Source organism: Sylvia atricapilla, chromosome 1, assembly GCF_009819655.1.
Source record: "Sylvia atricapilla isolate bSylAtr1 chromosome 1, bSylAtr1.pri, whole genome shotgun sequence".
NCBI lineage: Eukaryota > Metazoa > Chordata > Aves > Passeriformes > Sylviidae > Sylvia > Sylvia atricapilla.
In genome coordinates this window covers 93,152,188-93,171,398 of record NC_089140.1, presented here as the reverse complement: position 1 = coordinate 93,171,398, position 19,211 = coordinate 93,152,188, and positions in this window count along the sequence as shown.

The following is a 19,211-nucleotide window of genomic DNA, read 5'->3' as shown; positions in this document are numbered from 1 at the left end:
GTGGGCTCTGATTTTGAGTTGGAATAAGTTGTGTGCACCTTGTGTACACCTTTAGAGAGGAAATGCTATTTCTATCACTTTAGCTGTTTTTAATGTGTCTTACTGAGCAAGGGTGGATTGGTTTTCCACTTCATATGGCAGCCTAACTGTATACACAGAAATTTTGTGTACACTAAATAGGGTTTTTTAATGACCTGTATGTAATTGTATCAAAATGAGGATTTGTGTCTAACTGAGGGAAGCTTTTCTTCATGTGCTGCACATTCAGGTGTTTCCTTAATTTCATGGGCTTTGAGATGGAAATACAGTTTTAAATGTGCAATGTATACATATGTTTTAAAATATTATGTTTTATAAAGAAGCTCCACACAATGCTTAAGGGTTTAAAGGTAGCATTCTCTTAAAAGTTGTAGGTGGAGCTTGACATCATTTAGTTTTAAACTGGAAATGTAAAGAAGGTTGCATTTAAATTAATGCAAAGTACATAGGGTAAATGGTTCAAATCTGCAAATTCTTAAATAAAATAATAGTTTTTGCAGTTTTATAAATTTACTGAAAATATCTTTAGGTGGTAAACCACTAAAGAAATAATGGAAAAACATTCCTTTAAAAACATTCTTTCAGCTGGAGTAAGACATGATTTTACCTTTTTTTATTAATGACCCATAGAGTCACAGAGCAAATCAAATTAAAGAAACCTCTGGACATCCTCTCAAGGTGGGGATACCCTCAGAGTTGTATCACTTACTTGTCTAGGCAAAATCTGAAAATTTCTAAGGATGGCAATTCAACAATATATTTGGAGCAACCTGTGCTAGTGCCTAATCACCCTCACTAAAATATTTTTTCTTACCCACAGCTGGGATTTCCCTTGATGTATCTTGTGACCATTGCTTTCTGCCCTTTCACTGTGTACTGACGTCTTCTCTATAACTGACTAATGCGTAATTTTAAGATGAGCATTGAATTTCCCCTCAGCCTTCTCTTCTGAAACCAGGTGCTGCTCTCAGCCTCTCCTCAGATCCCTGGCTGGCTTCCACAGGCCTTCCTCCAGCATATCCATCCTTCTCATGACCTGGGGTGTTCAGAACTGAGAACTGTGTTCCAGATGTGGCCTCACAAGCACTGAGCAGAATAATTGCTTCTCTTGACCCATTGGCTGGTTCTTGCTAAATACAGCCCAGTATTATTATAATTTATGGCTACAAGGATACACTGCTGACTTGGATTTAATTTCTGCTTTACAAGCCATTGAACCCTTTTCTGCAGATCTGCATTGAGTCCCAGTCCAAGTGTCAGGACTTGGCTTTTGGCATTCTGATCTTCATTCATTTGCTAGCTGTTACTTCCACATTTCCAGTTTACCAAGGGCCCTTTGAAAGGCATGCCTGCTCTCCAGAATATCCACCACTCCCCCAGGTTTGGTATTGTTTGTAAAATTGCTGAGTCCTGCAACCCTCTCCTGGTCTTTGAAGATGCTAAGTGGTGTTGGTCAGATGCTCTTTCAGATTCCTTTTTCTCCACAGACTTACTTTAGAAAAAAATAATAATTGAGAGTAGTGGAATGTCAGCTATGGAGAGTTAGCTCACATGAAAATACCTTTGTTTATGTGTCAGTATTGTCTGCTTGGAACCAGTAAAATAATATCAAGGACATGCTATTGCATGCATGGTGTTTGTGTCCATTCTTTCAAATGAAGAGACCATTTTATGATATTTCTAGGAACATAAAGTACAAATATACACAAATATATATTTAAAAAAAACTCTCAGTTGGAAAAGGTTTATCTATGCAGGAAACCATTTCCTGGGCTGGGATTGAGGTTTGGAAACAGCCTAGAAAGAAGTTCCTTTGAGTTTTGAGACATTCATCACCTCAAACACTCAAATTACTAAAACATTATCAAACTTCAACTGAATTTACAACGTTTGATGAAATTCTACATTTTTAAAAACTGTATTTTTTTATTTTGAAAATTTGATATTTTATGTTTCTTTAATAAAAATTGCAGTGTAAACATACAAATGTAAAAACAAATATAATAACAAGCTCAGTATATTGTCTCATGTAGAGAATATTTTTTTTTCCTTAATTGTACATTATTTTAAACCTAGGTGCTTGATAGTAATGGAGTTACATCTGTCTGAAATTTTTAGGATGAGGGAGTGGGAAGGTAGGGACTTTGGTAACAACTAGTTAGAAAGTTCCCACCTTTTTTCCTGGTGAATATCAATATAACTTCCGCCTGACTTTTCAGGGAAACCTTAAGAAGCAGCTGACATTCTAAGGCTCAGTTTCCTGCCTGAAGCATGCCTTTGTTGGTCTGTGTCTAGTGTGGCTTTCTCACACTCAGCTGTGACACAAAGGTTATGAATATAGAAGCAGTGTTAATGTGTGCTGTGAACTGTATCCAACCCTTGAGCAGCTGGACACTTGGTCAGAAAGGTGTCCTGCCACTGAAATGGCTGGTTTGGGTAGAAAATCAGGGAATGGGTGCTAAAATCCCCTACAACTGAGTATTTGCTGCCAGGCTCTGAGCTTACTGGCAGGGATTGTTGTTTCTGGTGGAAAGAAAGTAAAAGTTTCATCTCATTGACTGGCTTAGTATGCTTTTTTACAGAAAGGATTTTTTTCAGTGTACCTGAAGCAAAAGCAAGGGCAAAAAAAGATTTCTCTGGCTAGGCTTGAAATAATCTCACAGAATTCCACCCTGCTGTGTGAATCTGAAAATACTACACTGTACTAAAGAAAATAGGCAACAGGAATTGAATACTCAAATTTCTCTCAAACTAAGACCCTGCAGCAGGTTTCTAACCAAGTTTGCATTGCATACATTACATTTTCTGCTTTGCACCACTTTTTCCTTTAAAAAATACAGAAAAAAGATACAGCTAAAGAAATTATTCCACCAGGGTTCTTAGTTCCACACTTGCCCTGCCTGGTTGTGAGAGTAGGGTGTTTGAAGTATAACACAAAATATTACAGCAGTGCTCTTCTTCCGCTAATAAAGACTAAAATGCCATTCCAATATATGTGTGGGCCCAGATGCAGACTGTGCACTGCTATGTATAAATCAGACTTAGAATCCATACTCAAAAAACTGCAATTAAATGGCACTTGCCCAACATACTCTTGGATATGTGCAAACATACAGAAAAATGAAAGAACTTTATTCTCACTCATGCTACTTCATAGGTAATTGTGTTGCCCACTTAACTAATTTTGAAGAAAGGAATCTTATTAGTTACAAGTGAAGCTGACACTTAATTGCTGGTTCTGAGTCATTAAACTACACTGTTCTCAGTCACAAGTATGTGCTAAACATGACAGGTAGTAATGTAATCATTCATAATTGCCTAAAACTCTTGTATCAAAAAATGTAGAATTTCTTCAAAATTTTCATATGTCTAAGGTTGGTAACAAAATTGCATGCTTTAACAGATTACAAAAATATGCCCAAACTGGCTGAAATTGTATGTAAAACCATTATGACTGTATAAGGAGCAAACTGAAATTTTGTAATTGAGTGTTCCACCTACAATCCTAATATTCTTTCAATATTTTTAAGCTAAAATTAGTTGGATCTGTGAGTATTTTAAAATTCTTCAGAAATATTTTTTTCTACATTTGAATATTGAAAAAAGAGTATTTTAAAAACTATTTAATCTTTGGCAAGATAGGGCATATAAATGACATGTTTTAAGTTATGGTCCTTTGGGCTTTGTATTGCCTTTTACTTTGTGTGCATGCATCTCTTCCTTCAAACCTTGACGTTACCATTTTCATAATTGATTATATCTCTATTTTCAAAAATTAAGAGACAAACTTTAAGCTTTATATATTTCATTTTACAGTGAAATAAATTTTGCTTTAGATTCCACATTGTAGGGAGGGAGAAGGATATCTTTATGAAATTATTTTGTGAATACATTATTTGAATACAAATTATTATTTGTATACAATACAGTACATTATTTGAATACATACATATATATAAATACAGGACATTGTTATCTTCATGGTTGCTTCACAATGTGATGTGACACATTGAATCTAATGATATGTGTAGTATTTTGAGAAAAGAGGGCAGCAGAGAAAAGAACAGCTTGTACCTTACAGAGCTTGTGTTAGTGTTCTGTATTCAGCACATGGGCAAAAGTCAAAGACCAAAAAATTAAGAATTTGTGTTTGTTTCAATGTATAGTGCATGTAAAGTCGTGTGCAGTTGTTCTGAGATATACTGTCCTTTGCATGAATTTTCAAGGGATTCTTCCATCTCTAAATGGCTCTATCGTATGAGATACAAACTGCTTTCCTTACGAAGTGTTTACATAATAATTAAAAACAAGCAGCATCTTCAGGAAAACTTCCACAAAAAATAGTGTAAAAGTAAAACTGAAAAGAGTTTGATGGCTAGATGTCACTAGGTGTTGAAAATTTAACTGGTATAACAAATACTCTGATTTCAAGCCCTTACATGCAGGAGGCACAGTCCTCCATTCGGGCTGGTAAGAACTCTGTTGAAATTTATGAAATTTCTTATTCAAGTGTAGTTTAAATCTCTGTAATTTGTGTATAGTTTAAGTGACAGAAAAATAGATCCAGATTCATATATTTGAATATGAGAAAAAACTATGAGTTCTTCAATGATGTGAAGTCCAAACCTATTTTACAAAAGCCTGTATGTGGCTCCAGTTTTGGAAAAAGGTAACCAACTCGGTGGATATTTGTGTAAATATGCTCCAGCATGGGCGTGTTATTTGCTTTAACATTGATCACAGACTATTTCAATACAGTAAAAATAGCTGGTTGAGCATGAAAACAAAATATAATCAGTTTACACCTAATGAAAACCTTTTAAACCAAAAGTAAATGCTACAGCATGGATTTAAAATTATGTACACTTTATCAAATTTACTGTGCAGTACCCAAGAATCCTTTGTGTATGACATTTGTAGAAATGTTGGTGTACCTTGACCAGGATGAAGGCTGAGGTCTTATTTTATAGAAGTATTTCCCCAATGGCAGCATTCCCTTATTGGAAAACTACGATTTCCATTACATGATCATTCCATTCCTCTCTAAACATCTAACCACATCTAAAATTTGTTGAGAAAAATAAAACCTCTCCTCTAGCAATATATCATCTGAGCTACATAGATTTCTCTGGCAATACCTGTCAAAAACTTATCAACTTGTTAAAGTTTAATATTAAGATTTTGAAAGAAAATACAAAATGACTGATAATGCCTTGTAGTTGTGATATTTACAGTAGAGGTGATGGTGTGACAGTTCCTTTACATGGAATTTCCCAATTTAGCACAAGAAAACAGGTAGTTTTAATATAGCAAAATTAAAAGTTGTGCATTTAGGAACAAAGAACATGAGGCGAACTTTAAAAATATATTATTGTATTGGAAAATGATGAGCCTGAAATTGCCAGTGAACTAAACATGGCCTTCAACTCCGTGTAACTGAAATGGCCTGCATAGCCCCTGGAATCCTGAATTCAGAGGATATTGGTACTGGAGCTGAGCCACAGGAAGCACCTCTGCAAAGCAGGGGCTTTCTCAAAGACATTTACTAGAACTTTCTCTACAAACCCAAATATCCCAGCTGAAATCTGATAGCAGTTCAGCACACTCTCCTCCTAACTAGACACAGGAGAGAAAATATAAGGAAAGACTCATTGATCAAAACAAGGAGAGATCACTCACCGGTTACTGTCATGGGCAAAGTAGATCCAACTGGGGGAAATTAGTTTAATTCATTCCCAATCAAATCAGAATAGGATGATGAAAAATAACCCCAAATTTCAAAAATACCCTCTCCCCACACTTCCATTCTTCCTGAGCTCGGCTTAACTCCTATTTACTTCACCTCCACACCCTGTCCAGCACAGGGACCTAGGGAGCGGGGGCTGCAGTGAGTCCATCCTACTCTGTCTCTGCCACCTCTTTTCTCCTCAGGGGAAAGACTCCTCATGCCTTTCCCTTTTTCCAGTGTGGAGTCACTCCCACCTGTGACAGAACCTCTCCAATATGAGTCTTCCCACAGGTTGCAGTTCTTCACAAGCTGGTCCAGTGTGGGTCACTCCCACAGAATGCAGTCCTTCAGGAGCAGACTGCTCCAGCATGTGTGCTCCCATGGGGTCACAGTCCTGCCAGTAAACCTGCTCCAGTGCAGGCTCTTGACAGGGCCACAGGTCCTACAGGGAGCCTGCTCCAGCATGGGCATCCTGTAGGTTCACAACCTCCTTCAGGCATCCACCTGCTCCAGCCTGGGGTCCTCTGGGGGCTACACATGGATCTCTGCTCCACCATGGATTTCCATGGGCTGCAAGGGCACAGCTGCCTCTCCATGGTCTGCACCATGGGCTGCAGGGGAGTCCCCGCTCCAGCACCTGGAGCACCTTCTGCCCCTCCTTCTTCACTGACACTGGTGTCTTCAGGGCTGTTTCTCTCACATGTCCTCACTTCTTTCTCCCACTGCAGCTCCCATAGCCCATCCCACCACCTTAGCTGTGTCATCCCAGAGGGACTACCACTGTCACCATTGCGCTCGGCCTTGGCCAACAGCAGGATCACCATGGAGCTGGCTAGCACTGCTCTGGCACACAGCTTCTGGCACCTTCTCCCTGCAGCCCCCCACCAAAGCCAAGTGGCATAAACTCAGTGCAGAGGGCTCTTGTTAAAAAGTGCCCTAATAACTTTGCATTGCTCTGTATGGAGACAGAGAAATGCCTGATGCTCTGCATCTCTGAAACTAGTGGATGAGTTCACAAGGTCACATACAGTGAAATTAGGCTATAACGGTTGGATCTTAATTAAGAGGAAAGCTTAACATTAAGACATGGGTAGAATTAACCTTAGAATGCTTAATGAGCAAGTGTAATATATTCATCTTGCTTCAAATCACATCTGGCTATTTCTTGAAAGATTTTATGTATTTAAATCTCAAAATATGGACTAGGTGATGGCACTGCTGTGAGGAAGAAAATGCATCTTATGTAACACAGTGTGTAGACCTGATGATCACAGCGGCCTTCTGCCCTTAGTTTAATTAACAGTATGAGAGCTATGCAGATATGAGGGGAGAAAACCACAACAAAACTCAGCTATTATTCAGTCAATTCGTGATCATCTAAAGATGTATAAAGAATGACTCCACAAGTGGGCTAAAGCCTGGAAAGGTCTTATGATGGTTAAGAAATCTGATTGAAAACGGGCATGTGAATTGCCACTGGTAGAGGAAGAAGGCAAATGATGCTGTATGTTCTTCTCATCTTGCTTAATTACTTTTTGCCATAATTACTCTAAATGTAATCACTCTCCATTACCCATGCATAACAATTTATTGTTTCCATGGGAACTATGAGCTGATGGTTGCCAGACCATTGCAAACACCTGCATTTCCCTCCATAAACTGATGTCAAAGTTTTGACCAACCTGTTGGGAAAATACTGGAAATCTTTGCAAGCTGAAGCCTCTGACAGTAAAGTTTTCAATTCCCCCTTGCTTATATGAAACATTATAAAAGCTAATACTTGTATCAAACTTACATGGAACAAACATAATCTGCCATGATGTTTCTGATAGAGCAGTCAACATTTTGGACAGATCTGTACAGGCTGTGTGATAGATAAACCTGTCTAATTATGGGTGTCCTATGTGAGTTTTAGGAATAATAGTTACGAAATTGCTCCTGTCATTGCTCACTTGCAATAGCTGTACAATACTCTGATCATGGCATCCTGTCCTTTTGGAGGGGTGGCCCTGTAATCTGCTGTCAGCAATCAATGTTTGTTGAGGATGCTACAGGGTCAGACCAGCACCTCCTCCCATTTATAGCTGCTTCCCAGCTTGCCTACATGTCGTGCAAGGCTTCCAACAGAGTTGTAGATGGGAAGGCTGATGTGAATGTGGGCCTTGCTCTTTTCGAGACTTCTGCTTCCTCCTTACTAAAACATACACAGAGCAGGGTTTATTCCATGTATTTGGGGATTTTTTTTTGTCTCCAGCCTTCGGTGCTACAAATGAGGAGCAGAGAGACTTGTTTGTCATTCATAAGTAAGCCTAGCTGGGTCATAAACAGAAAGAAAACCTCTTCCTTCCTTTCAGCCCTGAAATCTTTGGTAGTGCAATATCACACTGGCTGCAGGAAACACCTTTGCTTCCTTCTCCTTATCTTCTGTCATTTGCTACCTTAAGAGAAATTCATCTTCTTCTAGTTATACATATAGGCTACTCCCACAGCTTTTTATCTGTGAAGACAAAATTAATTGCTGTGGATTTAAGGATATCCTGATAGTATGGCCTGATGCACTAATTGAAAACTGGTATCTAATTATCAGCCTCAGGCGAGGAGAAGGAGGGGTAGGAGGAAAGGCAGTAAATGTTGAAGATAGTTGTGTGTGTGAATAGAATTATTTATGGTCCCAGCTTTCAATCTCTATCTGGGCAATCGTTAGTAGTTTGTAGGCAGTTTGTTACTATCGGGAACACAGAATCTTCTGGACTTGAGTAATTTAATTTTTTTTCATGTATTTTCTTTGCATGCCTGTAATAAATTTTGCAGGATCATATTTCTATTATGTTACCTCTTGTCACTCTAGTTGTCCTGAGATGCGTTTTCAGATTTCCTTGCATTCATATTGATGAAGATTTAAATATTCTTTTTAACTCCTGTAATGATAAAAGGGTTTATTTTACCTCCAGTTCTGCAGACAACTGGCCAAAAGGCACAATTTATGCATAAATCACTACTAAATATCCGGAGAAATAACCTAGTGGCGGTTGAAATTGTTCTTGTGGCAAAATGAGACACAGCAAAGATGTTCAAATATGGACTTAATTTTCACTGCAGTATTACAGCTGATAATAATGTGTGAAACAAGATTGCAAAGAATACTTATATTATGATCCCATGGTGGAAAAATTATTTGTGTAAAAGTAATGCAGAACTACACCATGGAAAAGGTTTAAAATGCTGTTCATAGAAAGGGCTCGTGATCATTTTGCTATGGATTAAATAATAGGTGGATATTTAGGATCTTTTTTAATCAAAGACACCTCATTAAAATGTGAGGGTTCTGGTGTTTTGCTAATTTTGCGACACCCAGAAACTTGCTATAATATCAATTGAACAAGAACCTTATATTTAAATTATTTTTAAGTAGATTTAGTTAATTTATAAGAGCAAAAAGTTTCTTCCTCTTTATATTAGATAGCACTATTGTCAGTTGTTTAGTTGAGTACAAATGCAAATAAATGGTCTTTCCTATTTCTACTCTGTATCTTGTAGTATTCCCTGCTCCTAAATATACTATTTAGACATTTTTCCTACTTTTCACTAGTCAATACTCATTTTCTTGTAATTTGAATTCTCTTCCATCAGTGCAAAAGAACTTGGTGATAAAATGGCTGCTTCATGGCTGATAAAAAAAGAAATTAATATGGGAGGAACTATGTTGTGCACTTTGATTTGTTTATAAAATTTGGCTTAGACCTTGTAATTGGAATCCTTTACTTATGTATGAGTAGTATTTGCTGTATTTCATTCTGTCTAACTAAAACAATGAAAACAGATTATACTCTATGTTTGGTGACTCAATTTTCTAAAGAAGTGTGTGTACTAATTAAATTAAAGCTCACAGCACTGAATGACTGTTCATATCTGTATGACTGTTCTTATCTGCACAAGCTCCTAAACCACTCACTATTACTGAAAAATATACTGCTTTTAAATTACTTTTATCCTTCTGGCAATTAGTGCTTGAGAGAGAAAGAGGAAGGAGAATATTTGTAAGACTGTATTTCTAATGCCAAGAGCTATATTATGTATTATTTTAAGAGGCAAAAGGGTAAGTTAGAGAAGTACAAATGAGGGTAAGCTGATATGTTACTGCTCCATATTTATGTAGATGGTGAAGTCGAGTACATCCCTTGTGCATCCATTAGGAGAAACAATGGAACTGTTCCTATCGCCCAAAGTCCATTCTGTTATCATTCTCCTTGTGTTGTAATTCTCTATGTACTCCACCTGAGCAAAATCAAAATGACTGCTAAATTAATCAGCTGTACTTTACTTAAGAAAGGCAAAAGATAAAAACCATGAAAATGTAACAGTAAAAGGTCTTGAAAGAAATAATTGGGAGACTGCGGATGCAGCAGCCACTGGGCATTTGGAAAGTTCTCCAGCACGCAATTTTTGGGGATGGGTCACTACATGATTTAGCAGGTCAGTAAGCCTTCCCATCATCCATAGGTCTGTTATGATCTTTAATTTATTTTACTTTTAATTTTTAATCTGATTTAACTTCCCAGGAAGTTAGGGAGTCTCTAATTATTTTGGTGGAAGTCAGATCTGACTTTCTCCCACTAGAAAACAGTGCTCAAATTGCTGTTTCTGCAGTCTATCTCCTTGCTACAGAACAGTATCTTTGTGAAGACAGGAAATTAAATATTCTCTAAGGAAGAAGAAAATCTCCTGATTCGCCTTTAACATCATGAAATCTGACCTTTATGTCAGGAAAGCTGCCACGTCTATCAGGGTGAGACTTGACCCCATTTGCTATTTCTTAAACAATACAAAATCGAGGGCTTAAGTTCATCCCTGTAAACTCCATGAAACCCCTACTGCTGCAAAAAGAAAAATGAAAAGAAAAATCTCTTTTTTATATGCTTCTGGTTTGTGGAACAATTCAGAAATATCGAGATGATTCATAAACTTTCTATATAATTTTTAATATGTGCTGCATATAGAATAGTGAATTCTAAAAAAACAGATAAAATTATTCCTGAAAAAAGCCCATCCTTGGCTATTGCCATAAGCAATTCAGTTAAGAAATTATTAAAAAGCCCCTTAGAGTGGCAGCCAACACATATTAATCAGACTTTTTGGTCTAGTTGCAGAAAGTAGAGGACATATATTCTTGTCTTCTTATTTTCTGTATTTTATTTTAGTACTGCCTCAGATTTACTTTGTATTTTCTGCTTACTTTGCTTTCCTTGTGTGAATTATAGTTTATTTAAAAAACCAAAATCACGATTCTACAGAATTAGTCATTTACAGGCCTGATGTAATTATTTGGTATTAGAAGTACACTTTTATGTGTAGCATTATTAGCAATAGCCACAATTTCTTGCACCTGCCCCTAAATTCTGTTGAAGTGGTCATGAGCTCTAGCACTATGTAAGCAGGAGAAGCTATCAGTTTACCCAAGTTTAAGTGACCAGCCTGAGGCAAATAAAGTTTCCACAGAGACGTCAAACAGATGTTGCCAGAACATCTCATTGTGCGGGTGTTATCATCTCATTACGAGCTCTGAGATACTCTGTTCCATTAAAGCAGGAGCAGGCAGGCTGGACTAGGTGTCTAAAACATTGTGTAGCTCTGTGCATCTGTTTACTGTGCTTGGTCATGCCTAACCCTCACTGCTTCTAATGAGGTTTTTTTGGAAGTTAATTGTATTACAAGGTTTTGCCTCTAAGAGCTCTGTGACTGCAGTTGCAAATCTGCTTTAGTTAAATCACCAAAAGCAGGTGCCTGCTGCATTCTGAAAGCTTGTTTTGGTATAGATTTCTTCAGAGGTCCTTCTTTTGTTATTGTTTTGTGTTTTAACTGCTTATTATTTATCAAAATCTGCTTCTACTGATGTTCAAGAGAGTATTCTTTCTAATGGTGGGTGTTATACAACATTCAAGGTTGGGCGGGTCTTTACTGCAACCTGATCAGGTTGAACACGTTCATTGCAGGGATGTCCAACCAAGATGATCTCTAAAGCTCCCTTCCATCCCAACCATGCTTTAAACAGGATTAAAACCATTCTGGATTGCTTTCAGTAGGATTAATGACAGCAAAAAATGGTGGTGTAAGTAATGTAATGGACCAGCACCACTGGACCAGGACATGTGTGCCCTTGAATATGCCATTTCCTGACATCATCTGACACTTGTAACTGAGACACAAGGTGACTGCTCTCTAAAAGACTCATGAGAATTGTATTTCTTTCTTCCTGGGCTCCTGGAGATGTAGTTGACAGTACCAGTCACTGAGGTCCTGCACAATCTCATGTGCCCGGTGCTGGAATGGTGTCTTCTGACGCAGCAGCTTTGGAGGACTTTTGTGAGCGACTTGTCACAATTACCTGATGCAGGCCAGTTTTTCAGTCCCATTATTTTTGACATATCTTCAAAAGTTTTGCCTTGATATTTTTCCTTCTGTACAAGTTTAGCTCAGAGCACATCCTAAACAGTGTGTCTAATACATTTTGTTAATTTTATTCAAGTGGTGCTCCTGAAATCCAAAAGCAGATTTCCACAGTCCTTAATGCTGTTCTTACAGAGGGAAACAGCATGTTCTTCCATATACATCTTAAATCAGGGCCACTAAACTCAAGAATGTTGGGTGAGAAATAATGGAAAGGATTACAACTGTCATTTCATACATCAGCAAGTCATTTGGTATTTTCAACAAATGGCTTGCTAGGTTATCTTCTAAACTTTATGAGCTTAATAACTAAGTTACAGGGCCAGATGACTAAAGATATGTTTTGGAAGGAAATATTTTGGGGATTTGTAAAGAGAAAACATAAAATGAGATCAGGATTGATTAGGTTAGGGTAGAGAGAAAAATGCTTGAAGAATACAGTATCTCTGTGGTGAAAATATCATCTCAGTGTGGAAAAGATATCCATGGCTTTCTAACAATTCTGTGGGCCAAAAGTTTATTTTGTGATAATTTCTGTAAAATCCTCAACAGTTAAATTAAATAGACCCGTTGCTACTTGAATCTAATTGACTCCTATCTTTTCCCTTCCCGAATGCTGTATGTTTAATCTTAATTCACTCTTCCTTCCCTCTGCCAAATGCAGACATCCAAAGGCTCCTATGACCTGAATTGTAATAGCTCTAAAATCAGAGAAGACAATTAAAATTATAGCCTTTTAATCATGGAAAATAAATATTGGAGTGGTCCCAAACAATACTGAGGTCATTTTTCCCCCACTTTTTCCTTTAAACAAGACCTGTGCTGAAGCCATTCCCTAGGTCACCTGTGAAGGCACCTTATTCCTCCCATGGAGGAAAGTGCTGCTCCTCGAAGGTCCTTGGGTCAGTTGAAACATCACAGCAGTGTGGGAGACCCCAGGGAAACCTGCCTGGTGTCACTTGCCAGGCACAGACCCCTCTTGTGCAGCATCTCTGGCCATCAGCCACGGCCAGGCAGGGCTGTAGGGATGGGGCTGAGTTGAGTCTGGCTGATCCTGGATCAGGGTCCACAGCCAGGCAAGGTTCAGGCTACGTGGAGGTGGAGACTGGCCCTGGTGCAGCATCCCTGGGGCTGACAGCCCTGGGGGGTGAGATGGGATCCTGGACCTTGGGCAGGTGAGGGCAGCCCCCAGACTTGGGCAGGGAGAGGCAGTGCTGTGAATGCTCTTGGGATCCTGAGATAAATAATCAGCTTTTTCATTTACAAACTCATCAACACTTTAACCAGAAGATGGAGCCTGAAATTAGCTTGTGCTAATGATACAGAGCTGACTGGAAAACTTTAGAGGAAGGCTGTATAAACCCAGTGCAGTGATGACAGAGCAGGTAAATCCAGTGTATTCAGACAGATATTATTATGCATTTATTCCATGTAGAATTTCCATATATTCATTGTTTACTGGGAGCTGAGAAATATTTTTGGGGGATTTGAATACATAAGATAAAAATATTTCACAGCTTTGGCATGTAATAGACAAATAAAATACGTTATATCATACAAGGCAGTATTTTTCACATAGCACATAAACATAGAGATACTGTGAAATTATGCCTGTTTTTGCACAATGTACCAGACTGATAATTAGCCACTAGATCAGCCTAAGGGCATGGTTCTGAAGAAAATATTCATCTAATCATCTTTGCAAGGTTTTTGTTGGTTTCTTAGCAGGAGCATAGGAAGCAATAAAAGTTAAATAAAGTTAATATGAGAGTGTTATGGATCATTCATATTTTATCAATCAGGGTGGAAAATAATAAGATTTTTTAATAAGATTATTAATAGAGTTAGAACTCTAAAGAGTCAATAGAGATTGCTAAGCATCTACTTTTTCTACTATGGTGCAGATAATAATAAGAATTTGGGTTTCATAGTGTGTTATATTTATCTGCAATGATGAACTACACATCATGTGAAAACACATTTACAAATGTGCTTTTGTAACAGCAGTGATTTGAATTTCCATTGCTCTACATATATATTTTTTATCATGGAAATTTTGGTTGCAATTGTAATGAGCTATTTGGAATGTTGCATGTTATTGTAAGCAAAAAATAAATATAAATTATGCCAGCTGATGAGATAGCTGTGGGTTCCAAAGACCAAATCTGTTGCTAGGCTCCTAGTCCCAAAATCAGAAAGTCCACAGCCTCAGAGTACAAATCATTAATACGCTATAAATTCATTTTTCAGCTCTGCTTCAGAAAAAGCTGACTGTTAACTTGTTGCCAGAAAGCTTTGTGCTGGATCACATTCTGCAAACTATGTAAAAGACACATAAATATAGAAACTGGCACAAACTCCACATCGTGTACTCCAACAGATTTGCAGTAGTATATTCACATCTAACAGGGATCAAACTGTGTTGCTGAGTGATTGATTGATGCCCAGAGGTACACGATAACAGTCACACATCCAGGGAGTGCCTTAATAAGAAAGCAAAAACCAGAAATGTGGCCTTTTAAAATCAGAAAAGCTCACAGCAATAAAATTCTTTGCAAATTCTACTGATGTCAATGGTAACTTAGCTAACAAAGAAAACTTAACAAAGTAAAACAGTGGCTAAGGCTCTTATAGATTGCACACTATAAGTATTGAAACTTTACTGTAGCAGTTGATGGACATGGCAATTAACAACAACAACAAAAAAACTAAATTATGTGAGAGTTGAATCTTCCATAAATTGCATAAGTAATGCCTAATGATGCCCTAAGCTTGTAAGTATTTTTTATATTTACTCTAATGTTAATTTCAATCCTAGTGACTTCAAATGCTGTGTGGGCTACCTACGAAGGGACAAAATGTTGCATTCTTCATTAAATAAGTGGCTTGCATACCATGCTTTTTTGCATTGCCTGTTTGCATGTCTCTCTCCAGGTTAACAGATACTACCTTGCAAAACGACATTTAACACGTAGGAAAAGAAAAAGTACCACTACAAATAATTAAAAAAACAAAAAACAAAACCAGACAAACAAACCCCAGAAAATTCTATCTAGATATTTAAATCAAGTTTTTAAATCAACATAGTGGAAAATTTGAGAATCTGGTATATTTCCAAGCTGTTGATATTGAAATTTTGGTATTTGAAACTGGTTTTGTTTTGACAGAGCTCCTTGTTTTCTCTCTTTCCTTGCCAGGATGCTGTTACAACCAAACATTCTTCATTATTCTATTGTGTGAGAATGAAAGATTCTTGAAAGGAAATGACCAGCTTTGTTTGTTACCACTAAACTTAATATCAATCTACAGTTATTTATAGGAAGAAAGAACGTATCAGCATTTTAATAATGACTAAAATCGTGCATTTGTTATTAGATACAGCATTGTTAGATAATATGGTTTTGATTGAATAGAATATTTGTTATTGTGCACAGTTTGAAAAGCTAATGCTAATTATAGTTGGATACATTTTGAGCTCAGAGGGGAATTACCGTTTTCTTTTGATGGATCTTCCTAATTACACCACTCATGCAATTTCGTCCACCTCAGCTACAGGTTTCTCACGGAAAGGGCAGGAACTTTCTGCAGGCACATACACATTTCATTTTACTGTTTGCTGTCCAGGTTCTCTCCCAATCAAAACTCTAATGGGAGTTTCATGGCCACCTTAAACCAGCATATCCTTAATCGGATTGTCTGTGAGCTTCAGGATATAGCTCCCTGAATGCAACTTGTGCCAGTAGAAACACAGGGTGATAGAGGCAGAGGATGAACACTTGCAGGCAGGAGATAGGCTGGGTTTTTTGACAGCTGTGCCTGCTTTATGTCATTGTAAAGCACTTGTGAAATTACAGCTTGTCATTAGATTTCAGAGATATCTTAGAAATATCCACTAGCAAAGGTGATAGTGATTAACATTAAATCTCCCCAGCTCATGGGGATGATTTTTGTCTTAGAATCCTTGTCTGCATTAGATAGAAAATATGTTTATCCCTTATTTAACCCAAGAGATAAGAGAGACACGGGAAAATATGTTTATCCCTTATTTAACCTTGCTTTGCTTTTATCCTCAGACCTCAAAATTCTAAATGAAAATTGCCCATCTCCTTCCCATTCCACTCCAGCAGAAATCAGTTCTCTCCTCTGTGCCACAGAAAGAACAATTTCCATCCATTTCCAATCCATTTCCCTACTGACATTTCTCTGTATTCAGACCAAGTATTCCTCAGCCTTCAGCAAGAGCATTTCCGGCCTTTTTTTGCATTTATATATCTCTGAAAAAGAATGAAAAGGTCTAATCAAACTTTTCTTCTTACCTAGGGCAAGCTGTCAATAAAGCAATAAGCTCAGTGCAGAGTTTGGTTTGTCAAGTTTCTCTGACAGTTTGTAAATACTCACACCTTGCTCCTAGGACAGATGAGAAGAAAGTACTGGCACCAAGTGTACTGCAAATCTAATAACAAATGTGCTGCTTTTGTGGGTATTTGAAGCTAATCAACTGATGGAAAGTGCTTCATGCAGGTATATTTTCTCATGGGCATGTAATATTTTTCCATTATTTCATATTTTGTTGGAAATTCATCTCCCATTTCTGCCTGCTTTTTATTTGACCTTAGAAAAACACAGTAGTGTAGCTGTTGAGTTGTTTGACTAGTGGAAGTGCTATTTTTGAAACCTGGAATAGCCTGTGCTACAGAATGTTTTTAATATTATCTTCAAAGGAGCAAGCCTGAAACATGAAAAACACTCTGAAAATGTGGGCAGGTGTAAAGGTGGATTACACTTAGGGGATGGAGTTGTTGCAGAGACTTGCCAGGGATAGCTGGTTGGTGCATGGTGAGAATGCAATTTGCTGTCTGCCATGTCTTCTCTTAGAGTGCACCATGGGTGTTTAAACACCTTTCCACTTACCATGGAAAGTTTGCTAAAATAGTGTTATGCTACTCCCAAATCTTGTTCAGATCCTGTCATAATCCAGATTATAACCCTCCTCCGCCCAAAAAAAGTAGGTACAACTCATGCACTAAGTAGTCTCTTAACTTCAGATGCCTTCTAGAGGGCTTTACTTGCCCATATTTCCAAAACCAGACCACTAGGCCATTTCACCACTCCACCTCTTGCCAGTCAGTCTTAATTTTAAGCAATATATATACAATGAAATAAGGAAAATATATGCACTTACGCTGGAATTTAACTGGTTTTAGAGCTTGTTGAAAGTAAAAACAGAAATAATGATTTCTTAAGTTTTGAGTGGTTTGCAGTTAAGTTAAAATAAGATAAAATTCCTGGTAATTTTAAAGGCATTTCATCCTGATAGATGATTAACACTGAAGTTTTAAAGGAAGTATAACCTCTGAACTAGAGAGCCTGTCTCTGTTTAGACTACTGAAAGGAAATGGTAATAAAATTTTACAATAAATGTTTTGAGTAGCAACTAGGACTAGATTTAAAAATGCTAAACTTGTGCTGATTGCATCTAATGAAATAAATTAATTTATGTTAAAATATATACTACTGATAGTTTATCTTTTTCTTGATGTGTTATATATTAGGCAGTTTTATATTACTGATGAAGAATTTTAAATTATTAATATTAACTTAATTTGACTTCCAGTTTCTATACACATTCAACATTTTATAAATATTAAATAATGGTATCAACTCCATAAAGAAAATATTTTAATATGTCACTAATTTAAATTTGCATTATAAATTCAGGCCTTTATATAACTAGCTAATATTTTACTAGAAATTTAGCATGTTCCTTAGGTTGTTCAAAGCATAACTATATATAATAATGCTTTGGACTCAGCAAGGCTGAGTGCAAGGTCCTGCTCCTGTTCAAGGCCACACTGAATGGGGCTTCAAGAAACCTGGGCAAGTGGGAGGTGTCTCTGATCACAGCAGGAGGGTTGGAGTATGGGATATTTAGATGTCCTTTCCAACTTGGGCTGTACTCTGAATCCATATAATTCAAAATTTTAGGGTTTTTTTAAGGAGCTTCGCATAGAAATTTAAGATCGCAAAAGAATATTTGGGGTTTTTTCTATTTATGGATTGAAATAACCATCTGAATTTATCTGCCTTTTCATGCATAGTTAGTGTATTTGATTGCTTCTTTGCTTCTGCTGCCAGAAGCTAAGATATTACCATACCACTGCTGAATTCTGAGGTTGCCGTGGTTTTCTGATTTTCAGAGAGGAAATGGGTTATTATCATCACACTATTATAGGCAGCTTGAGTCTGCCTACTTTTGCTAGAAAAGGAGACATGCAGTGCCTTTTAACCTGCTTATAGACTGCAGGCTTTTAGCTTGAAATCTTTTTCCACACTTCAGAGTTTTCAGGCAGACAGGCAGCAAGTTAGTCAGTCAGTCACTCTGGGACTCTGTTCTCCTTTGCCTTCCCTAGGTCACTCTCACACTCTTTTTGTTTCATAATCAGAAAGGGCTTTTTTCCTCATCCACTGTAATATTTACATCTGAAATATTTTCTTCTGACTGACACTGTGTCTGGGTAGTTGGATTTTTTACAATCTCATGTTTAACTTGATTATATTACTCTGCAAATCATCTGAGAGCATATTAGAGATATACTAAATGAAAAGGCATATGTACTTTCTTGATGTATTTTATACATACAGATGATATCTGTTTAAATCCATCTGTCTCTTTATTTCAGCACACTGAAGACATATTAAAGATTATTAAGCATTCAGGGACGGCTGAAGTGCTAAAATAATTGCAGAAGTGGTGCAAGACACAAAGGGATACTCCAAGCAGTTAAAAAACACTCATGGCAAGTATCTTGTAATGATCAGGCTCTGCCTTTATCGGGCTTTCAGAAACAACTGGGGATAAATAAATCACATAAATGTATTCAGGAGCACAAATCTTCTAGAGTAAGTGTCAAAGAAATTGTAAACTGCAGCACCTCTAAAATTAACAACTAGTACAAAAAAGCATGTGTCAGATGCTTGGAGGACCAGTTGATTGCTTTTC